The sequence below is a fragment of the Triticum aestivum genome, chromosome 2D, assembly GCF_018294505.1.
Source record: "Triticum aestivum cultivar Chinese Spring chromosome 2D, IWGSC CS RefSeq v2.1, whole genome shotgun sequence".
In the NCBI taxonomy this organism is placed as follows: domain Eukaryota; kingdom Viridiplantae; phylum Streptophyta; class Magnoliopsida; order Poales; family Poaceae; genus Triticum; species Triticum aestivum.
Genome location: NC_057799.1, coordinates 556,790,333 through 556,813,603, shown reverse-complemented (window position 1 = coordinate 556,813,603; position 23,271 = coordinate 556,790,333). Strand labels below are relative to the sequence as shown.

At 43.1% G+C, this 23,271-nt stretch overlaps 1 long non-coding RNA gene across 1 annotated transcript; it reads left to right on the top strand.

Moving 5' to 3' along the window:
- The first annotated feature begins 15,473 nt into the window (after window positions 1–15,473).
- Window positions 15,474–19,816, top strand: LOC123054469 (uncharacterized). Its single transcript, XR_006426185.1, has 2 exons — window positions 15,474–16,079; window positions 16,388–19,816. It is a non-coding gene; the product is annotated as an uncharacterized lncRNA (long non-coding RNA).
- The last annotated feature ends 3,455 nt before the right edge of the window (window positions 19,817–23,271 follow it).

The following is a 23,271-nucleotide window of genomic DNA, read 5'->3' as shown; positions in this document are numbered from 1 at the left end:
TGTCTTCTTGCTGGCATCTTAGTTTTCAGACCTGACTTAGTTGCAGCAGCTGAGCCATACTCTTTCTTCGGCACTTTCTTCTTTGAAGTGGCTTCATCTTCAACAGCCACATAATCTTCATCTTCAAAGTCAGAAGTCCTCTTCTTCCTTGTTCTGGTAGCAGCCTTTAGCAGATTGCTTGGAGTGCTCCTACTGCCTTCATCATAGCTGCTAGAGGGACTAGTGCCCTCACTTAACTGAACCTGTTCCTCTGACTTGTTCTGGCTGTCACTTTGGTCAGACATCTTGCAAGTACACTGTCAGCAGACCCTGTGAATAGGTTATAGATGAGGTAGAGTAGATGAGCATCACAAAGTACAGGAGTTTTTGCAAAACAGATAACTTAAAAACTTAGTTTTAGTTCTTCACAGAAGGCATTTCAGATCTACCGATTTGTAAACTCGGTGATACCGAAGCAGCTTTTGGAACTTGAACTAGTGAACTCAGTCAGACCGAGTCACGGTTTGGTGGTACCAAGACTGCTAGGGTTTCACAGAGAATCGAACTCGGTCACACCGATTTGCAATTTTCGGTCGGACCGAAAATGCGTGTGCTCTGGCCTAAGCCAAAATCGGTGAGACCGATTTCTACAACTCGGTCGGTCCGAGATGAATTCGGCGGAGACCTAACCCTAAATTTTCAAATCAAAACTAATCTACGGGACTTTTTCGCTGGACAGGATGATTTTAATCATGGCAAGAAACATGGCAAAGCAATGTGCTAAGAATCGTAGTTAAAGGTTAGCACAATGATCAAGTCCGTACCCTAGAGTGGCGACGAACTTGCTACGGAGGCAACGGCGGAGAAGATTTCCGTTGATAGCGGCGGAGACCAGCGGCGGGAGGTCGCTGTCGACGAGAGGACGATCCGGAGACCAAAGGAGGCAGAGTAGGTAACGCGCGGGCGAAAGGGTTCGGAGAAATTTCCAAATTTTGACCCAGCGGTATATAGAACCTGACCCTGTCGGTGTGACCGAGAGGAACGACTCGGTGGCACCGAGATGCAAAACTGCAAGCAGTTACTGCAACTCGGTGTGACCGAAAGGTTCTAATCAGTTGCACCGAGATTGAAAACCCTAGATCAACTTAGTGACTCGGTAGGACCGAAAAAGATGAATCAGTCAGACCGAGATGCACAAAGAGGTTTTGGAGGTTTAAGTCTATGACGAATCGGGATTTCCGAGTGCTCCTCACACAGAGTGGTTCGAATCTGACTTGATCAAACTGTGATGTAGCATGAATAGAGTTTGAGACGAGAAAAGCATAGATAGCTAGAGGGTGTTCTTAGGTATTCTTGTCCATCCATTTGGCAAAAGAGAAAGAGCCAAACAATCAAAGCAACAAATGGATGTCCTCGAATGAGTAAAATATGCAACCAACATGCTCACACAATAAAATGGCAAATGAAATATGTGACAAAGCATGCACAAACATTCTAGCATCTATCAGGCAATTGGCGATGACTAGGTCATCTATATATGAGTATATTGACTTAGGAGTCAAATGAGAACATTTGATCATAGGTCATACTCATCGTTTAAGCACAAGTGGGGTTACCACTTTTACATAAAGCATTGTTGTGTTCACACCATTAGAGTTGCTTTAGCTCATTGATTTGAGTAAAGCTCCCCCTAGATGTGATATCCCCCCCTAAAGGGAATGAACTAACCTTGGGTTTTGTCGATGATGACTTCATGTAGGTGTTGAAGATGTAGATGCTCAATGTTGAGGTAGATCATTTGGAGCAATCCTTTGGAGTGAGTTGCACTTTCAATACCTACACGGGTTAGTCCCACAAGAACAAACAAGGATATCCATAGACATAGAGTGACGCTGATACGTCTTCAACGTATCTATAATTTATGAAGTATTCATGCTGTTATATTATCTATCTTGGATGTTTAATGGGCTTTATTATACACTTTTATATGATTTTCGGGACTAACCTATTAACCTAGAGCCCAGTGCCAGTTTCTGTTTTCTCCTTGTTTTAGAGTATCGCAGAAAAGGAAAACCAAACGGAGTCCAATTGACATGCAACTTGACGGAGATCATTTTTGGACCAGAAGAAGCCCACGGAGTACCGGAAGTAGGCTAGAAGAGTCCCGGGCTGCCCACGAGGGTAGGGGGCGCGCCCACCCCCCTAGGGCGCGCCCCCTGCCTCGTGGACAGCCCGAAAACCCCCCTGACGTGAAATCAACGCCAACACCTCTCATATATACCCAAACTTCCAAAAAGAAACCTAGATCGGAAGTTCCGCCGCCACAAGCCTCTGTAGCCACGAGAAATCAATCTAGGCCCTCTCCGGCACCCTGCCGGAGGGGGCCATCATCACCGGTGGCCATGGAGGAGTATCCCGAAGAGTCCATCATCGCCATGAAGGCCAAGGACCAGAGGGAGAACCTTTCCCCATCAGGGGGGAGGCCATGGAGGAGGAAGCACAAGGGGGAGAACCTCTCCTCCTCTCTTCCGGTAGCGCCGGAGTGCCATCGGGAGGGGAATCATCGCCACGGTGATCATCTTCATCAACATCACCATCCTCATCTCTTTTACGCGGTCCACTCTCCCGCACCCCGCTGTAATCCCTACTTGAACATGGTGCTTTATGCCACATATTATGATCCAATGATGTGTTGCCATCCTATGATGTTTTGAGTAGATATCCTTTGTCTTTGGGTTGATTGATGATCAAGATTGGTATGAGTTGTATGTTTTATTTTGGTGATGTCCTATTGTGCCCTCCGTGTCGCGCAAGCGTGAGGGATTCCCGCTGTAGGGTGTTGCAATACGTTCATGATTCGCTTATAGTGGGTTGGTGAGTGACTGAAACACAAACCCGAGTAAGAGGGATTGTTGCGTATGGGAATAAAGAGGACTTGATGATTTAATGCTATGGTTGGGTTTTACCTTAATGATCTTTAGTAGTTGCGGATGCTTGCTAGAGTTCCAATCATAAGTGCATATGATCCAAGTAGAGAAAGTATGTTAGCTTATGCCTCTCCCTCATATGAAATTGCAATGACGACTACCGGTCTTGTTAATAATTGCCTAGGACAATTCCGCACACCGATCCACCATTATTCCACACTCGCTATTTATAATATTTAGTAATATATTCTAACTTTATGATAACAGCACCTACTTTTATATTTTAGCTCTCCGATATCATACAAAGTTATCCTCTTCATACCCACAACATAGTTTTATTTCTCGTTGCTAGTTGGAAGCAAACATTCGGTGTACGTAGAGTCGTATCAGTGGCAGATAGGGCTTGAGAGAATATTGATCTTACCTTTAGCTCCTTGTGGGTTCGACACTCCATACTTATCACTTCCACCTTTGGAAATTGCTACGATGATTCCTTGCACTTGGGGATTATCAAGCTCTTTTCTGGCGCCGTTGCCGGGAAGTAATAGCATGGGGTTGATATTCTCGTGTGTGCTTGTTTGCTTTCTTCAGTAAGTAGATTTTGTTTTTTCCTTTTTGTTTCTGTTTAGTTGTGGGGGAAACATAAAAAAAAATTAAAAGAATGAAAATACAAAAAAAAATACTTGCCTTTCATGCCTAAAAAGTTTTTCAAAAAGAGAAGTGATTGGAAATTTATGCATTGAAGAAGTGAGGGTCGACCTTGAGCACTTGTGCTCATGCTCACGGAAACAATGTAGAATTTTTCATGGAAGTTTCTCTGTAAATAATTATCCCCTTATATATATCCATTGTATTATAAAAATAATGTGCCAAGCTTTGGTTTTAGGACGATTAGATTGATTGTTTACTATGTGCAGAACAAAAACAGAAACTTTGCCTGTAGTGCGTGATTTTACATTTTTTACTAGAAGGTCAAATGGGTCTGAAACTTTTTTCAAATTACTTCTGTACAAATTTTTCAAATTTTCAAATTTATTCCATAAATTTAGGAGTTACAGAAGTTTACTAAACTTCCAGATTACTACAGACTGTCCGGTTTTTGACAGATTCTGTTTTTCGCGTGTTGTTTGCTTATTTTGATGAATCTATGGCTAGTATCGGGGGGTATGAACCATAGAGAAGTTGGAATACAGTAGGTTTAACACCAATATAAATAAATAATGATTTCATTACAGTACCTTAAAGTGGTAGTTTACTTTATTACACTAACAGATCTCACAAAGTTTTTGTTAAAGTTTTGTGTGGATGAAGTGTTCGAAGAATGAGGAGTTACCGATGTGAGAAGAATAAAGAGAGGCAAGAGTTCAAGCTTGGGGATGCCCAAGGCACCCAAGGAAATATTTCAAAGGATACTCAAGCATCTAAGCTTGGGGATGCCCCGGTTGGCATCCCATCTTTCTTCTTCAACAAATATTGGTACACCTCGGTTTTTGTTTTGTTCACATGATTTGTGTCCTTTGTGTTTTTGTTTTTCCTTTAAGAACCATGCAAGTATGGGATATCCCTTAATTTATTTATAGAATACTTCTTGTGCTTCACTTATATCTTTTAAGTATGATCTTATAGAATTGCTCTTTGTGCTTCACTTAAATCTTTTGAGTATGGTTTTATAGAATGCTTCGTGTGCTTCACTTATATATTTTGAGCTTGGATATTGGTTAGTCTATGTTAATTGTAGAATGCTCCATGAACTTCACTTATATCTTTTGGAGTATGAATAATTCTATCATTTAAAGTGGGTTTGGAAGAGTGTCAACTTTAGGAATTAGTGATCCCGCTATTCCGAATGAGAAGAATTTTGCTCATATGGAGAGTAGAAAATTTTCTATGCTTATAGATCATGAAAAGAATGCTTTATGCGATGGTTATATTGTTAAATTAATTCATGATGCTACTGAAAATTATTATGAGGGAGGAATACATGCTTGTAGGAGTTGCAATAATATCAAGTTTCCTCTCTAAGTGCTTAAAGTTTTGAAGTTATACTTGTTTTGCCTTCCTATGCTAGTTGATTGTTGTTCTTATAAATTGTGTGCTCACAAAATCCCTAGGCATAGGAAGTAGGTTATATTTAAATGTGCTAGTCATATTCTTCAAGATGCTCTCTTTGTGCTTCAATTCCTATCTTTTATGTGAGCATCATTGAAATCATCATGCCTAGCTAAAAGGCATTAAAGAAAAGCGCTTGTTGGGAGACAACCCAGTATTTACCCTTACTGTTTTTGTGTGTTTACATGATTAAGCTACTGTAGTAATCATGTTTTATATCTTTTGTTTCAATAAAGTGCCAAGTAAGACCTTTCGGAAGACTTGGGTGAAAGTTAATGTGATCTTGCTGTAAAAAACAGAAACTTTGCGCTCACGAGATTAGCTGTCATTTTTTACAGAAGAGTGCTTTTGAGTTGATTCTTCTTGAAGAAAATTAATAGACAAATTCCTCACGTCCACCAATTTATTTCATAATTTTTAGAGTAGCATAAGTATGGTTTATGTTCAGATCATTACAGATTGTTCTGTTTCTGACAGATTCTGTTTTCATTGCATAGTTTGCTTGTTTTCTAATTTCTATGACTTATATTTCTCAATATAAATTGTAGAAATGATATGGTACAGTAGACATTGTGTGGGAACAATTATGAACCTTGTCTTAGACAGTACCAAAGTGGATGGTTTACTCTTTATCATACTAACCTATCTCACGAAGTTTTGTTAAGTTTTGTGTGATTGAAGTTTTCAAGCTTTGGGTGAGATATCGATATGAGGAGAATAAGGAGTGGAAAGACCCTAAGCTTGGGGATGCCCAAGGCACCCCAAGTTAATATTCAAGGAAGACTCAAGTACCTAAGCTTGGGGATGCCCCGGAAGGCATCCCCTCTTTCGTCTTCAAAACTATCGGTATACCTTACTCGGAGCTATATTTTTATTCGGCACATGATATGTGTTTTGCTTGGAGCGTATTTTCAATTTTACTTGATGTTTGAATAGATCATTGTATCTGAAATATTGAATGAAAAATAATCCTCCCATGGCTAGTTAATTATTTGACTACTCGGTGTTCTTCACTCATATCTTTTGGAGTAGTTTGTCATTTACTCATGTGCTTCACGTATATCCTATGAGTAAATGGTTGAATAAATTGAATGTCATAAATCTGAATCTATATATGTTTCATATGCTTATAATATGGGGAGTAATGACTTCACACATAATAAGTATAGGTAGTAAACTTGTTGAAAGTTAGCAAACGTAGAATTGGTCACTTGAACAATTCATGAAAGAATATTGAAGGGAGAGGGATTTCACATATAAATATACTATCTTGGACATCTTTTGTAATTGTGAGCACTCATTAAAATATGACATGCTAAAAGGTTGATGTTGGACAAGGAAGACAACGTAATGGGTTATGTTTTCTTATATCTGAAATAAAGTATATTGTCATGGATCGCCCAACACGTTGAGCTTGCCTTTCCCCCTCATGCTAGCCAAATTCTTTGCACCAAGTAGAGATACTACTTGTGCTTCCAAATATCCTTAAACCAAGTTTTGCCATGAGAGTCCAATACCTATGGATTGAGTAAGATCCTTCAAGTAAGTTGTCATCGGTGCAAGCAATAAAAATTGCCCTCTAAATATGTATGATTGACTAGTGTGGAGGAAATAAGCTTTATACGATCTTGTGACGTGGAAGAAATAAAAGCGACGGGCTGCATAATAGAGGTCCATATCACAAGTGGCAATATAAAGTGACGTTCTTTCGCATTAAGATTTTGTGCATCCAACCCTGAAAGCGCATGGCAACCTCTGCTTCCCTCTGCGAAGGGCCTATCTTTTACTCTTATCTCTTAACCTTATGCAAGAGTCATGGTGATTTTCACCTTTCCTTTTTACATTTTATCTTTTGGCAAGCACCTTGTGTTGGAAAGATTCTGATATATATATCCAATTGGATGTAAGGCATCATGAACTATTATTGTTGACATTACCCTTGAGGTAAAAGGTTGGGAGGCGAATCTATAAGCCCCTATCTTTCTCTGTGTCTGATTAAAAATTTGAACCCATAAATATCGCGTGAGCGTTAGCAATTATGAAAGACTAAATGATAGTTGAGTATGTGGAGTTTGCTAAATCAAAGCTCTGACGTAGACTCTTCCTGAAAATAAGATGAATTGTAATTGTTTGATGACTGATAACACGGTTTGTTAGTTTCCAAGAAAGTTTATGATCTATACCTTAACACGTGAATTGCGTGTTACTTGATCATGAAAAGTTTTATGAGATGAGCTATTGTTATGACATAAAATGATGCTAGAAAAAGTGATTAGAATTATCATTGATCAAACTTAAGCACTTGCTAGCATTCGCACTTCATAAATTATTTCTTTTATCATTTACCTACTCGAGGACGAGCAGGAATTAAGCTTGGGGATGCTGATACGTCTTCAACGTATCTATAATTTATGAAGTATTCATGCTGTTATATTATCTATCTTGGATGTTTAATGGGCTTTATTATACACTTTTATATGATTTTTGGGACTAACCTATTAACCTAGAGCCCAGTGCCAGTTTCTGTTTTCTCCTTGTTTTAGAGTATCGCAGAAAAGGAAAACCAAACGGAGTCCAATTGACGTGCAACTTGACGGAGATCATTTTTGGACCAGAAGAAGCCCACGGAGTACCGGAAGTAGGCCAGAAGAGTCCCGGGCTGCCCACGAGGGTAGGGGGCGCACCCACCCCCCTAGGGCGCGCCCCCTGCCTCGTGGACAGCCCGAAAACCCCCCTGACGTGAAATCAACGCCAACACCTCTCATATATACCCAAACTTCCAGAAAGAAACCTAGATCGGAAGTTCCGCCACCGCAAGCCTCTGTAGCCACGAGAAATCAATCTAGGCCCTCTCCGGCACCCTACCGGAGGGGGCCATCATCACCGGTGGCCATGGAGGAGTATCCCGGAGAGGCCATCATTGCCATGAAGGCCAAGGACCAGAGGGAGAACCTTTCCCCATCTAGGGGGGAGGCCATGGAGGAGGAAGCACAAGGGGGAGAACCTCTCCTCCTCTCTTCCAGTGGCGCCGGAGTGCCATCAGGAGGGGAATCATCGCCACGGTGATCGTCTTCATCAACATCACCATCATCATCACCATCCTCATCTCTTTTATGCGGTCCACTCTCCCGCACCCCGCTGTAATCCCTACTTGAACATGGTGCTTTATGCCACATATTATGATCCAATGATGTGTTGCCATCCTATGATGTTTTGAGTAGATATCCTTTGTCTTTGGGTTGATTGATGATCTGGATTGGTATGAGTTGTATGTTTTATTTTGGTGCTGTCCTATTGTGCCCTTCGTGTCGCGCAAGCGTGAGGGATTCCCGTTGTAGGGTGTTGCAATACGTTCATGATTCGCTTATAGTGGGTTGGTGAGTGACTGAAACACAAACCCGAGTAAGAGGGATTGGTGCGTATGGGAATAAAGAGGACTTGATGCTTTAATGTTATGGTTGGGTTTTACCTTAATGATCTTTAGTAGTTGCAGATGCTTGCTAGAGTTCCAATCATAAGTGCATATGATCCAAGTAGAGAAAGTATGTTAGCTTATGCCTCTCCCTCATATGAAATTGCAATGATGACTACCGGTCTTGTTAATAATTGCCTAGGACAATTCCACACACCGATCCACCATTATTCCACACTCGCTATTTATAATATTTAGTAATATATTCTAACTTTATGATAACAGCACCTACTTTTATATTTTAGCTCTCCGATGTCATACAAAGTTATCCTCTTCATACCCACAACATAGTTTTATTTCTCGTTGCTAGTTGGAAGCAAACGTTCGGTGTACGTAGAGTCGTATCAGTGGCAGATAGGGCTTGAAAGAATATTGATCTTACCTTTAGCTCCTTGTGGGTTCGACACTCCATAGTTATCACTTCCACCTTTGGAAATTGCTACGATGATTCCTTGCACTTGGGGATTATCAGACGCATACACAAGATGATGTCCATGAAATCATTAGGATACCTTGTCCCTTGTCTTACCAACAAGAGGGTTTGTGACTCCTTGAACTAGTGCAAGATATGGAAGTTGTTTGCACTTGTCCTTGCCAAAATGATAAGAGTGAAGTACGTTGGCGGAGTCACCCTCAAGAACTCTCTAGTTCTTCTTCTGGATCCACACCATCTTGATGGGAACCCTTGGAGTCGTAGTTGTACTTGATGAAGTGGAACTTGATGTAGTCTTGGGAACCCACTTGACCAAGGCCTTAGGTGCTTCTTCAAATGCATCAATTTTCTCTTGAAGCTTGTCCTTGCCTTTTTGCTTGTGGTCTTGTGGTGGAAGACCATCTTGAGCTTGTGTTCCTTTGAAAGAAGTAGGATCATACTTCTCTTGTTGAGGAACAAACTTCGGCTTGGGGTATTGATCTTCTTCCCACTCAACTCCATTGGCATCGAACTTTCGTTCAAAACCAACACCTTGATTCTTCCGGTGTCTTCCTTGCTTGTGCACAATTTCCTCAAATTGCTTACTTCCAGCAAGACTCTTGTAAACACCTTTCTCTATGATTCCCTTCAATAAGCTATTTTCTTGCTCAAGTGTAACTTGGCTAAGAGAATCATTAGTGGAATCGAGAGAATTACTAGAAGCATCAACATTGGATTTAGCATGATTGTTGCTACTACTAGATGAAGAATCTTTTTTGTTCTTGTTGCTAGTTAACTTGTGGCATGTAAGTAGACAAGAGTAAACGCTTGGCAATGTAAGAAGAACTTTTCTTGCGAAGATCATCATTGATTGCCTTTAAAAACTCATGCTCTTGCTCAAGGTTGAGCTTTTCAAAGCGTAGCTTATCATGAGTCTTTAAAAGTTCTCGATGATTTTCCAAGGTAGTTTCATGAGCTAACTTAAGAGTGTTTAGTTCTTGAGTTAGACGCTCAATCTCCTTCTTATCATCATCATTCGTTTTATCTTGATTAGCATGATTAATTGACGTTTCATCATAGTTTTCATCACTAGAGTTGTCAACAAGTAAATCATCATCACCTAGCAAATCATCTTCATCACTATTGAAATCAACATACTCGGGATGTGTTACCTTTGGACCTTTGGCCATGAAGCATCTTCCAATTCCTTCATTTGGTGAGTCAAATATGTCGTAGGAGTTGGTTGACACAAGTGCTAGACCGGCAACACCTTCATCTTGAGTATATTCGGAGTCGGAGTGATAACTTCTTTCGGAGTGATTGTCGGAGTCGGAGCCGAAGCCGGATACCCATTCACCAACATGAGCTTGATGTATTCTTTGTGTGTAGCTCCTTGATGACTTTTCCTTTCTTTCTGAATCCTTGCTTCTCCGAGAGGGTCTTCGTTCATAACGATCATCTCTACTCCTCCTTTCTCTTGGTGGTGATTCTTCTCTTCTACTCCTTCTTTTGGGAGAATCTTCTCTTCTTTTGTAGGGGGCGTACACTCATTGGAGTAGTGTCCGGGTCTTCCACAATTGTAGCAATTACGCTCACGACTAGAAGATCTTTTGTCATTGTAGGACCTTGACTTGGAGCTTCTTTCTTTGCTTCTACTTTTGTAGAACTTGTTGAAGTTCTTCACCATTAAGCTCAATTCTTCATTGAAGGTTTGTTTCTCACTTGAAGATGTGGGAGTATCACATGAGGCTTTGTAAGCACCACTTGACTTGTTGTGAAGCTCTTCCTTATCCTTGAGTGACATCTCATGAGCAACAATTCTTCCAATGACTTCCGTTGGCTTGAGATCTTTGTAATTGGGCATCATTTGAATCAATGTGCACACGGTATCATATTTTCCATCCAAGGCTCTTAGGATCTTCTTGATGATGAATTTGTCGGTCATCTCTTCACTTCCTAAGCCGGCAATCTCATTTGTGATGAGAGCAAGCCTAGAGTACATTTCAGCGACACCTTCACCATCCTTCATTTTGAACTTGTCAAGTTGACTTTGAAGCACATCCAATTTGGATTCCTTGACGGAGTCGGTACCTTCGTGCATATCAATCAAAGTATCCCAAATTTCCTTTGCATTCTCAAGACGGCTGATTTTGTTGAATTCTTCAGGGCACAATCCGTTGAAGAGAATATCACAAGCTTGAGCATTGTATTGTAGCATCTTCAACTCTTCCGCGGTAGCTTCACGGTTCGGTTCTCTCCCATCAAAGAATTCACCTTGCAAGCCAATGCACACAAATAGCCCAAACGGCGGGGTTATGTCCAAGAATATGCATTTTCATATTATGCTTCCAACTAGCAAAATTAGTACCATCAAAGTAAGGACCTCTACGGTGGTAATTTCCCTCGCTAGACGCCATACTCTCCTAGGTTGTGAAACCAAGGCTATGCCCACCAAAAGCTATGGAAATCAAAGCAAATGGAGACCAAAGCTCTGATACCACTTGTGGGATCGGAAGTATGTCTAGAGGGGGGGTGATTAGACTACTTGACCAAATAAAAATCTAGCGTTTTCCCAATTTTAGTTCTTGGCAGATTTTAACAACTTAACACAAGTCAAGCAATCAACCTACACATGCAATTCTAAGAGTATAGCAGCAGAATGTAAAACAATTGCATATGAAGGTAAAGGGATGAGTTTGAGGGAGCAAACGCAATGTTGACACGGAGATTTTTTATCCGTGGTTCCGATAGGTGGTGCTATCGTACATCCATGTTGATGGAGACTTCAACCCACGAAGGGTAACGGTTGCGCGAGTCCACGGAGGGCTCCACCCACGAAGGGTCCACGAAGAAGCAACCTTGTCTATCCCACCATGGCCGTCGTCCACGAAGGACTTGCCTCACTAGGGTAGATCTTCACGAAGTAGGCGATCTCCTTGCCCTTACAAACTCCTTGGTTCAACTCCACAATCTTGTCGGAGGCTCCCAAGTGACACCTAGCCAATCTAGGAGACACCACTCTCCAAGAAGTAACAAACGGTGTGTTGATGATGAACTCCTTGCTCTTGTGCTTCAAATGATAGTCTCCCCAACACTCAACTCTCTCTGATAGGATTGGATTTGGTAGAAAGAAGATTTGAGTGGAAAGCAACTTGGGGAAGGCTAGAGATCAAGATTCATGTGGTTGGAATGGAATATCTTGACCTCAACACAAGTGTAGGTGGTTCTCTCTCAGAAAATATGTATTGGAAGTGTAGGCATGTTCTGATGGCTCTCTCCACGAATGAAGAGTGGGTGGAGGGGTATATATAGCCTCCACACAAAATCTAACCGTTACACACAAATCACCAAACTCGGTGTGACCGAATCATTAAACTCGGTCGGACCGATTTAGTTCAAAATGTGAACGTTAGGATTCTCGGTGGGACCGACATGTTAACTCGGTGGGACCGATGTCATTAGGGTTAGGGCATAAGTAATCTCGGTGAGACCGATTACACAAACTCGGTGAGACCGATTTTGGTAATAGCCAAACAGAGAGTTGGTCAGACAAACTCGGTGGGACCGATTCGCTCATCTTGGTTGGACCGAAACGTTACAAAAAGGAAACAGATAGTTTGCATTGCAATCTCGGTGGAACCGATCGCTCATCTCGGTTTGACCGAAACATTACGAAGGGAAACAGAGAGTTTGCAACCCCATCTTGGTGAGACCGAGATCCCTATCGGTGAGACCGAATTGATTAGGGTTTCTGGCAGTGGCTATGTCAACTGAACTCGGTGGCTCCGGATGAGAAACTTCGGTGGGGCCGAGTTGGACTTTTTGGTTTAGGACATATGTGGATATGAGAAAGTAGTGGAGGGTTTTGGAGCATATCACTAAGCATTTTGAGCAAGATCCTCATTAAGCAATACCTCATCCCTTCTTAATAGTATTGGCTTTTCCTATAGACTCAATGTGATCTTGGATCACTAAAATAGAAAATGTAGAGTCTTGTGCTTTGAGCTTGAGCCAATCCTTTGTTCTTAGCATTTTGAAGGGTCCACTTTCTAATCCATGCCATGCCAAACATTGAGCTTTCCTGAAATATTTATCTTGGAATAGCATTAGCTCAATGAGCTATATGTTGTTAGGAATTACCAAAACCACCCAGGGATAGTTGCGCTTTCAGGCACGCAATGAGTTGAAAGTAGGGAAAGAAGATGGGGAGGTTTGGGATCTTCATGGTGATGCAAGACAAGAAGCTCAAGCTCCATGAGAAGAAGTTTGAGATCAAAGCGTTTTAGAGGGCTCCAAAATGTTGTTCATGAAGACGATGGACTTGGATCTCGACGTGGCAAAGATTGTCCAAGTCTATCGTGCGTGCATATTGAAGTGCTTCGCAGAAAAGGAGGAGGCTGGACGAGCTCAAGAGTGAGGTCTTTGCCTGGGACAACCTGATTGGGAGTCGACGAAGGAGGTCTTTGGCACAGACAACCGGACCAACATCTCTTGGGATGGGTTGGATGTAAAAGTTTATTAAACATCCGATACTTTTTGGCTGTGATTGTATATACCCAACTATTGCTCCAATTGATATTGATCTAGACATGCATGTTAAATGGAGGAGGCCACACTATGGACCGACATTCGGTGACTGTTGTTGAACGGACTCCGCCCCGACCATGTTCGCGGACACATCCGGATGTGTCCGCTGACATCTGGTGATATCTGATTTGGTGAACTGTGTCGGAGTTGCCTTTAATCCGCTAAGTGGGTTGAAAACAATGTAAGGGCCCATACCAGTGAGATATTTTCCATTCTCTGCATCACCAATTATCCACCTTGGAAGTACAAGACTCCTTTTCAATTTTTCATTAAAGAAACCATCAATCAATCTTACAAAGAGAATATAAGCAATTATCCACCTATGCATGTTTCTGTTTAAACCGCGAATTCCTCCTAGGCGCATGCAACTTTGATCCGCATACTTGCCTTGTGCACGAAAACAAGAATCTATTACGAACATATACGGCTGTTGTTTCCCAAAATTAAATGAATAAAACCTCCTGTAGTAACACGTGTGAACTACTCCTAAGAAATAAATCACCGAGGCTCGTACTCGAGGACGCATGGAAGGCAACAAATACAACAACACCCACACATCAACTTTGTAGACGCCGTGCCGCGGCGCCGCAGCAGATCTGGGACCTGAGGGACGTCATCGTAGAACTTGCCGCACTGCCGCATCCCCTCCTCGAAGTGATCCAGCTGCCGATCATACCGCCGTGCCGCGGCATCGTCGACCACGGTCCCGTTGACCCCCTTGCTTGTGCACCCCATGGAGAGCCATAACATGGCGCAGCCGTACGTGTAGCCACCCGCCGCCGCGCGTCTGGCGGCGACGCTGGATGCCTCCGCCGTCTCCGGGTGGTGGAGTCTTGTTGGCCCAGTACGCGTCGGTCCACGGAGCAAGGTACGTGGTTCCGGCTCTGTGATGTGGATCGGAACGCCGCGCCGTTGCCGGCGGGGAGCAGAGGAGGATCAGGAGGATGGCGATGGCTAGCAGAAAAACGGAGACGGAGGAGGTCGCCATGATAATTTTGATTTTAGGTATATGGTTCTTCGTAGCGGCGGTTCTCTTTTTTATAGGATGTATTTTATATCGATAGGTTCGAGTCCAGGGGTTTCTGTTCGGTAACGGGTTCTGCCCGAACCGGGTGAAACTCAAAATCTACCTTTTTCTTTTTTGCAGGGACTCAAAATCTACTTCTAACGCACAAGGCTCAAACTTCTTCGGTCGTTTCTGTTTCTATACTATACTACTAGCACGGTATGGATTAGTCCTTTTTTCTGGCGAACCAACATGTAGTTGAATGGTTAGGTGGACAGTGATATCCCTAGCCCATGAAGATTTAAGTCTTGATGCTCGCATTTATCTTGAATTTATTTTAGGATTTCTGATGATAAGCGTTCAGTGAGAGGAGATGCTTTCATCGACTACGAGGCCTCAGTCTCTCGGGGGGATACCTGGCCATCCTTGGGGCCGGGCCTAACCAAGCCCGACGCAAAAAACCCTGGCTCGGGCCGGGCATCGGGCCTAGAAATCAGGCCCAAGCCCAGCCCACCAATGTAAAAGCCCGCCGGGCCTTTTCGTTAAATCGCAAATATGGCGGGCCCGGCCCGGCCTTCGGGCTCAAAATCTAGGCCCAGGCCCGGGTCAGGTCGGGCTTTTTTGGGTCGGGCCATCCGGGCTGGGTTGCACATGGCCAGGTATACTCAGGGGTGCTCATAGGGGTAGGGTGTGCGTGTGTGCGTTCATAGGGATGAGTGTATGCGCGTATATATATGAGCGCTTGCGTCCGTACTGTGTTAAAAAAATTAGTCCTTTTTTCTGGCGAACCGGTATGGATTAGTTATCAGCACAGATAACGCCCAAACGTCAACTTTTTAGCTTTTCGTCCGAAATGCCCTAGCAACTGTCAGATGTACAGTGAGTCTGTGACACGTCAGCGCACCAAAGCGTTCGGTCCTGCGTGGTCAAGCGCGAATGAGCGATCGACCAGAACACGTTATCCTTCAGACTCTCCTCTCTTCTACTATCTCAATCCACTTTCCCCTCTTTTCCTCTCAAGGCGGAAATGGCCAGAAGTTGCTGGTGGGGATGGGATCCCGTGGCAGAGGGCTGGCACGTTGAGGAGGGCATGATGTGGCGAGGAGATGGCCACCGGGAGGGGTCAACGGGGCGCTAGATCTCGAGCAGAAGTAGTAGACGGCGGGGATTGGATCAACGGCGGTGCGGTCGTGGCATGGTCGGGCGCACGTGAGGAGGTAGGTCGCGGAAAGGAGATGGCCGTCGGGAGGGGTCGCGGGTGCCTGTAGCTGATGGGAGGTGGCGGTGGTAGCTCAATCCGGTTGCCATAGTGTTCCTGCACATTGAGTGAGTGAGAGTTGAGAGAGAAGGAGAAAGAGGACCAAGGAGGAAGGGAAGGAGATGGGAGGAGGCACGACGCGACGTTGGTGCCTGCTGGGTAGAAGTGGCAGAGGCGAGACGGGCGACTGTGGGGACAAGTCAGGAGGCGGCGGAGATGAGGTTGAGGCCCGCGGCCGCCGCCCATAAGGTTGCGCTCATTGTCTAGCTCCGCCCCTCTTTGGTGTCCATGGTCATCAGCTACGTCTCAGACACCATCGACGCCGACAGGTTTTCTACTTGCCTCCCTTTTCCCCTACCTTCTGTTTCTCTTCTCAATGCAAGTCATTGTGTAGTTAGTGCTTGCAGAGTGCTTGACAATTTGTTACTTTCTCCATGTTCATAAACATGGAAAATTGATATATCTATACCTATTAATGAAGGGACAAATATTTTTGTCCGTCCGCCGTAGAATTGCCCCTACAGATGCCATAATTTGCATCCAATGCCAGCGATAAGTGAAAAACGGTCCATTTCACTACATCCGTTGCTGCCTTGGTTCATATTCCGCGACCCCCTAATGAATTACAATCATGTAGGCACTGTGCTGGATGGAGCGACACTCTTCAACATGGGAGACCTGGGTTTGATCCCAACTTCTCCCATTTTTCTTTTTCTCCCTTTTCTCTATGAATTCTCAGCATATGGGCTGGACAATGTTGCAATTTCGGCCCAACAACTCTTTGTTTAACATTTCTCTTTTCTTTTTTCGGGTAGATTCAAATGCTTTTCAAAATGTTCATATCTTTCAAACCCTAACTCCAAATCTAACATGTTACATCATGTTAATCATTATTAAAATTATGTTTAGGGTGCAAACTTAATTAACAACTTCTTTATATGGGGTATTTTGGAAATGCTTGTTATATATGTTTCCTACCCCATCTCCCATTTGAATTGAGTATCCAAATCTAACATGCTATATACAGAAATCCCTCATAAAAATATGTAGATTACAAATATGTTATTATCTTGCATGTTAATCATTCCTAAAATTATATTTAGGATGCAACCTTAATCAATACCTCCTTTATATGGGGTATCTAAAATATGCCTACCATATATATTTTATATGATATTTTGATGCTCTCACAAAAGATATTATTGGCACCATAGAGAATGTTGATTCCTACCAGGTATCATATGCTCTCTATTTCGCATAGTGCACAATAACTAACCCATATACAATGATGTACAATAAACTATTGATACGATATTTATGTAAACAAGTGGCTTAAAATTGATTTGCATATTGTTTGAAATTGTGCCCATAAAGATTTTTGGATATACCTTGAGTACACTCGGAGATCATCCCACCTTTATGTTTTGTGCAATACCACTTATCATGTTGTTTGTTGTGTAGCATCATGAAGATTTCAATTGATTGTTGATGTCATTGAGTGTGTGTATGAGGGCTGTTTTTTTCTCCCGCTGCAATGCACGAGCATGTTTCTAGTTGCTCATATGGCAATTTCATGTGATTTTTTTGTTCTCCAATCCTAAGATTTTTTATAGATGTCCACAATGAACAATTTTGTGAATCTTCAAATTATAACATGGAAAATTCACATATTGACATGGCCCATGGCAAAAACTTTAAATTTGCATTTTTCTCACTTAATAACATGGCAGTTTATCCTGTGTATGTTGTTTTTCTGTTTTACCATGGCAATTTTATCTTGTATTCTACGACAAATTCGTCGAGTATACCATGGCAAAAGAATTATTAACTATGGCAACTTTATTTTTTTGCACCGTGCAACAATTTGATATGACAACGTACGGTGTGTTTTGCCATGGAAACTAAAGTATACTCTTGCCATGGCAATTTAAGATGTGTTTTACCATGGTGGTAAATTAAGATGTGTTTCCCAACAATTTTGAAGTTTTTTGAAACGCCATTTTTAACACTTGCCATGAAAACTTCAAGATGTGTTTCCATCGCAAGTTTCAGATGTTTTTTCAGTGTGTTTTGACATGAAACTAAAATATACTTTTGGCCATGGCAATTTAAGACGTGTTTTTCCATTGCAAATTAAGATGTGTTGCCATGACAAGTTTGGAGTTGTTTCACACGCCATTTAACACTTGCCATGGTCACTTTAAGATTTGTTGCCATTTCAAGTTTAAATGTTTTCCCCACACGCAAATTAAAAGAGCATGCTATATTTTTTCTTTTTTGCCCATGGCAAATTTATTTCTATGTCCATGTCATTTTTATTGCTTGAACCATGTAATTTTTTTACTAACCATGGCAACTTTATTGTTTGCACTATGCAAGCAATCTGATACGACAACTTACAGTGTGTTTTGCCATGGCAAATTTAAGTTGCGTTCTTACCAGGCAAATAAAGATGTGTTTCCACGACAAGTTTGGAGTTCTTGACATGCCATGGCAACTTCAAGATGTATTGCCATGACATGTTTAGATGTGTTTTTTACAGTGTGTTTTGCCATGAAAAGAAATATACTTCTGTCCATGGCAATTTAAAAATGTGCTTTTCCGAAGGCAAATTAAGATGTGTTGCCACAAAAAGTTTGGAGTTTTTTCACACACCATTTAACACTTGCCATGGCAACTTTAATATGTGTTTCCATGGCAAGTTTAAATGTTTTTCCCACACGCCAATTATAAGACCATGACATTTTTTAAATTTTTTTGCATGGAAAATTTACTTTTCTAACCATGGAAATTTTATTTCTATGACCATGGAATTTTTATTGTTTGAAACATGGCAAAAAAATATCAACTGTGGCAACTTTATTATTTGCACCATAGCATATATCTTTTTTCAACCATGACAATTATTTTCTTTTTGTTTGGACCATGGCTACTTTTTGTATTTTTAGACCATGGCAAAATTATTTTATGGACCATCGCAAATTTATTTTCTATGACCATGGAAAATTTATTTGTTTGTACCATGGAAAATTCATACTTCATAACATGGCAAAAAAAGAACCATGACAACTTTATTGTTTGTACCATGGCAGATTTCTTTTTTAACCATGGCAATTATTTTCTTTTTTGTTTGAACCATGGCTATTATTTTTTGTATTTTAGACCATGGAAAAATCATATTATGGACCACGGCAAATTTATTTCCATCACCATGGCATTTTATGGTTTCTACCATGGCAAATTCATACTTCATACCATGGCAAAAATAATTAGAAGTGTAAAACTTTGTTAGCTAAGTTTTCCATGATATATAGAACATTTTCCATCATTGCTATGGCCCATGGAAAAAACTTTAAATCTGCATGTTTTCTCATTTAATATCATGTCATTTTTTTCGTCTCTGTGTGTGTGTTGTTTTTCTGGTCTTTTTTACCATGGCAAAAACTTTAAATCTGCATGTTTTTTCATTTAATACCATGGCATTTTTTCATGTATGTGCTTTTTTTCTGTTTTTTTACCATGGCAACTTTATTTTATATTCTATGGCAAATTCATTGAGTATACCTTGGCAAAGTTTTAATTATGTCGCGAACAAACCTGTGGTTGGATGGTTAGGTGGACAGTGGTATCCCCAGCCCACCAGGGTTCAAGTCCTGGTGCTCGCATTTATTCTGGATTTATTTCAGAATTTCCGGCGTTGGGACGAGACGTCACCGTCGACTACGAGGCACCTACGGTGACTTCGTAAAATCTCAAGATGATATGTCGGCTCAGTCTCTCAGAGGTGCTCATAGGGGTAGGGTGTGCATGTGTGCGTTTATAAGGGTGAGTTTATGCGCGTATATATGAGCGCTTGCGTCTGTACTGTGTTCAAAAAAAAGTTTTAATTCTGTCATGCACTTTTGTCCTTGTTTTAGCTCCTGTTGGTTGCGTGTAAGAAAAAAGCAAGTAAATTTGCGTATTGAAAGATGGCAAAGTTAAATTTTGTAGAATTTGTTTATACATGTCCAATGGCAAATTTTGTAGAAATCTTTTTTCTTCTATCCTATATGTCCATTTTTTGTGACTCTTGTTTTTTCATAATATCATGGCAATTTTTTTTTCGAGAGTACGCCAATGGCGTACCATATTTTTATAGAAGAGAGCAAACATAATTACAAGAGGCTAAGCATAGATGCGAACATCATGCTAGGAGAACTCACTCAACACCTAAAGGAAAAAGAAGATCTAACTTCTCACAAAACGGTGTATTCTTCCGACTCCGGCCTCGTCCCATTCTCTAAGCTCGTCGAAGATTTGATGCACCAATTGTCTCGGCCTCCTCTGTTGCTCCAACCGCCCAAAGACTCTGGTATTTCTTTGTTTCCATAATGACCAAGCGACGAATATGACAATAATGTCAAAACCTCTTCTATCCCTTGTCACAATTGCACTCCTCACTTGAAGCCACCATGCCTCAAGTGAATCACCAGGTTGCGGTTGCCTCACGGTGACACTGATTTGTGTGAAGCATAGATGCCACACCTCCCGAGCGTAGGGGCAATGGAGAAGTATGTGATCGACCGTGTCTTCTTCTTGTAAGCATGTGAGCAAGCAGCCGTACTATCCTGCAGGCCGTGCCTAGCTCGCCGATCCGAGGTCCAAAGTCTATATTGCACCGCTAGCCATGCAAAGATTTTGCATTTGAGGATCGCCCCACTCCTCCAAATACACTCATACGTTGAAGAGGTCGCAAGCCCAAGATGCAGAGCCCGATACACGGACCGAGCTGTGTACTGCCCCGAAGCGTCCCAAGGCCATGTAAACGTATCCGGCGCTTGAGGGTCATGATAAGCATCCATAGTAGCCACTCTGAGATGCATGAGCTGTATAAGGGCCATGAAAGGTGGCTCTCCATTGATATCCATCTCCCACGTGCTATCCACCATGGCCTGACCGACTGTTCGCTTGTTTTGCACTCTGGTGGGAACCAAAGGCAAGATGGCCGGCGCAATGTCTGCAACCGCCAAGCCGTTCATCCATCGATCCTTCCAAAAGAGTACTCTGTTGCCAGCACCCACCGTGATTTGCACGAGTTGGTTGTAGAGCTGCCTCGCTTCTTCATCGACCAAGAACGGTATGCCTTGCCAGGGTCTATCCAAGTCCGTTCGCCTCAACCATTCCCATCTCACCCGAAGTGCCATAGCTTGTAGCTTCAGATTCTTAACACCGAGGCCTCCAAACCTTGTTGGGCGACATATGGTGTTCCACGCCACAAGGCATTGCCCGCCGTTAACCTTGTCCTTCCCAGCCCAAAAGAACGACCGCATCCAGGCGTTAATCTCCTCAAACACCCAATCAGGAGCATTAAGCACCATTAGTTGATGGATGGGTCTCGCCGCCACCACTGATTTGATGAGAACAAGACGCCCTGGCCGTTGAATAAGATCTCGTTGCCAGGATGGGAAGAAACTCCTCACTTGATCGACGAGAGGCTGCCAATCCGCTCTGGACAGTTGATGGATCGCCAAGGGAATGCCCAAATACTTGCAAGGGAACTGCCCAAAGTCACATTGCAGATGCGCGGCAACTCTGCACTGGTCGTCCTCCGAGCCCCGAATCAAAATCGCCTTAGATTTCCTATAGTTCACCTCCAAACCTGATGCATGCCCAAAGCTTGCTAGCGCTTGCTTGACAAAAATCAAGTCCATCTTCGTTGGCTTGATGAACAACGCAACGTCATCCGCGTAGATTGATAACCTTTGAGTCGGGGAGATCCCAGTGAGGTTGCTGACCACACCTTCCTCAGCGCCTTTCCTGAACATCACCGTTAGGGCTTCCATCGCGATGACAAAACAGTAGTGGTGAAACTGGGTCCCCTTGGCGAAGGCCGCAAGCGTGAACAAAGCTCTGTCCCGGACATCCGTTCACCACCACCTTAGTGCTAGCTGTCTGAAGCAGAATGGCCACCCACCTGATCCACGTCTCCCCAAAGCCTTTCTTTCTCAACACTTGGAACAAAAACGGCCAGGATAAGGACTCAAACGCCCGCGTAATGTCGAGCTTTAGGAACACTCCGGGCGTTTTTCTTGCGTGAAGTTTCCTCGCGATCTGTCTGACCAGGAGATAATTGTCATGTAAGCATCTTCCGGCGATGAAAGCTGACTGATTTGCCTGGACAATTTCCTTCATTCGTCTCCTCGCCCTGAGAGCCAGCGCCTTGGCGAAGAGTTTCGCAAAGCTATGCGTCAGGCTAATCGGGCGAAAATCTCCCACAGAATCAGCATCCGCGCGCTTAGGAATGAGAGTGATCAGCGCCTTGTTTAACTTGCCAAACCCGCGGCTGTCTCCGACATACAGCTTCATGATAGCAGCCATAATATCATGCTTGATAATAGGCCATGCCTTCTGGTAGAACATGCCAATAAAACCGTCCGGCCCCGGCGCGCGATCAGCCGGAAGGTCTTTAATTACATTCCAAATCTCCTCCTCCGTAAATATGGCGTCTAGTTCATGGAGATCCACAGCTTCCATCTCAAGGTAATCAAGGTCAAGGGTGAAATCCCTGGCTTGGTACTTTCCCATTCTATTCCTGAATTCAGTGGTGAACACCTCTTCCTTTTGATGCTGCTCAGTGATAATATTATCGCCCTCCTTGACATGCGCAATGTAGTTCTTGGTGCGCCTACCGTTAGCCACCGCCTGGAAAAGTCTGGTGTTGGCATCGCCAGCACCCAGCCATCTAATCCTCGAGCGTTGCCTGGCAATCGTCCTCTCAAGCGATGCCAGCCCAAGCACAGTCATCTTCAAGGTTCTCCGCAACCATAGCTCTTCCGCGGTGAGGGTGCGTGACTCCTGCGCTTGCTCTAGCCTTAAGATCACCCAGTTTGCAACTGCCAACCTGACTTTGATGTTACCCGTCTTCCTCTGCCCCCATGATTGCAGAGACATGGCCGCGTTCCGAAATAGGGCGTCAAGTCTTTTGAAGGGATCCACGATGGCCTCATCACACACCCAGGCCTCTCGGACAGCATCCTCAAACCCGTCCAGCTTAGTCCAATACATCTCGAATCTAAATCTCCGCTTGGGGGTGCACATGGCCTGCATACATAAGTGAAGTGGGGCGTGGTCCGAGACGTTTGTTCCCAGCGCCTGGAGAAAGCAATCCGGGTTCGCAAGATCCCAATCCACAGAGACTAGGACACGGTCGATTTTGGTAAGAGTAGGGTTGTCCCTCTCATTAGACCACGTGAAGCGCCTCCCATGCATGTACAGTTCTTTCAGCTCTAGATCATCCACGAAAGCTCTGAAGTAGTTCATGGTGCGCCGATTAATGTTAGAGTTATTCTTCTCCGAGGCCCTGAGAATCATGTTAAAGTCTCCCAGAAGCATCCAGGGACCGGGGCATGCCGTCCTTCGATGCCGCAGCTCCTGCAAAAACTCTAGCTTCTGATCGTCTCCTTGCGGAGCATACACTACTGTGATCCACCATAAGCTCCCGTCAAGGTTATGCACCTGACCGGTTAGAGCGTGTGTATCCAG